The following is a 1735-nucleotide window of genomic DNA, read 5'->3' on the forward strand; positions in this document are numbered from 1 at the left end:
TCTCAAAAAAAAAAAAAAAATGTACATTGGTTTGTTGGGAAAGGCAGGACAACTCCAGGCAGGGAGAGGGCTTCCAAGTCATAGGTAGATAAGAGACATGCTTTTAAGTTTCTGATTAGCCTTTCACTGAATACACAATTTACATGTAATGGGGGTAGAAAAGCAGTCACTTATGCTTTAGTCTGGCTTAGTGAAACAATAGAGCAGAGAAAGCCATCAGATATGCACTTACCCACGTGAGCAGAGGGATGACTTTGAGTTCTGTCTGTCCTTTGTCCACAAGCAATTTCCTTGTGGGCAAATAGTGAGGGAGGTATGTAGCTCTTTTTTTCTCTTAGTAGCTACCTTATTTAGGAATAAAATGAGAGGCATCTTGGCCTGAAGCAGTTCCCAGCTTGACTTCCCTTTGGCTCAGTGATTTGGGGTCCCAAGATTTATTTTTCTTTCACAATGTCCTCTTCAGAACCCTGAGAAGGGACTAGATTAGATGAAACCAGGAGTCCGTATCAGGGGAAACCCCACCCCCGATATTCAGCGTGGGTTCTTTTCTATTTCCCTAAGCATTGGCTGGTCTGAGAAAGGGAAAGAGTACAAAAGAGAGAAATTTTAAAGCTGGGTGTCTGGGGGAGACATCACATGTAGGCAGGTTCCGTGATGCTCCCTGAGCCATAAAGCCAGCAAGTTTTTATTAGTAATTTTCAAAAGGGGAGGAATTTACCAATAGGGTGTGGGTCACAGAGATCACATGCTTCACAAGGTAATAAAATATCACAAAGCAAATGGAGGCAGGGTGAAATCACAGGACTGCAGGGTGAAATCTCAGGACCACAGGACGGGGTGAAATTAAAATTGCTAATTAAGTTACAGGCACACATTGTCATTGATAACATCTTATCAGGAGACAGGGTTTGAGAGCAGACAATTGGTCTGACCAAAATTTATTAGGAGGGAATTTCCTCATCCTAATAAGCCTGGGAGCGCTACAGGAGACCAGGGCTTATTTCATCCCTTTGTCTTCGGCTGTAAAAGACAGCTGCCCCCAAAGCGGCCATTTTAGGGGCCTACCCTCAGGCGCACGTTCTCTTTCTCAGGGATGTTCCTTGCTGAGAAAAAGAATTCAGCGATATTTCTCCTATTTGCTTTTGAAAGATGAGAAATATGGCTCTGTTCCGCCTGGCTCACCAGCAGTCAGAGTTTAAGGTTATCTCCCTTGTTCCCTGAACATTGCTGTTATCCTGTTCTTTTTTCAAGGTGCCCAGATTTCATATTATTCAAGCACACATGCTCTACAAACAATTTGTGCAGTTAACGCAATCATCACAGGGTCCTGAGGTGACATACATCCTCCTCAGCTTAAGATGATGATGGGATTAAGAGATTAAAGTAAAGACAGGCATAGGAAATCACAAGGGTATTGATTGGGGAAGTGATAAGTGTCCATGAAATCTTCACAATTTATGTCCAGAGATTGCAGTAAAGACAGGTGTAAGAAATTATAAAAGTATTAATTTGGGGAACTAAAAATGTCCATGAAATCTTCACAATTTATGTTCTTCTGCCGTGGCTTCAGCTGGTCCCTCCGTTCGGGGTCCCTGACTTCCCACAAGAAGTCCGGACTGAGGATTCATTAAAAACCATATGCCGAGCTGAAAGCCAGGCGCGCAGTGACTCACGCCTGTAATTTCAGCACTTTGGGAGGCTGAGGTGGGCGGATCACTTGAGGTCAGGAGGTGGA

General features: G+C 43.7%; 1 protein-coding gene across 1 annotated transcript in view; it reads left to right on the forward strand.

Moving 5' to 3' along the window:
• The window catches only part of CATIP (ciliogenesis associated TTC17 interacting protein), a 27980-nt gene that overhangs the window by 12693 nt on the left and 13552 nt on the right, over positions 1 to 1735 (forward strand). The window lies entirely within an intron of this gene.

The sequence above is a fragment of the Mandrillus leucophaeus genome, unplaced genomic scaffold (genome assembly GCF_000951045.1).
Source record: "Mandrillus leucophaeus isolate KB7577 unplaced genomic scaffold, Mleu.le_1.0 Scaffold70, whole genome shotgun sequence".
Taxonomy (NCBI): Eukaryota; Metazoa; Chordata; class Mammalia; order Primates; family Cercopithecidae; genus Mandrillus; species Mandrillus leucophaeus.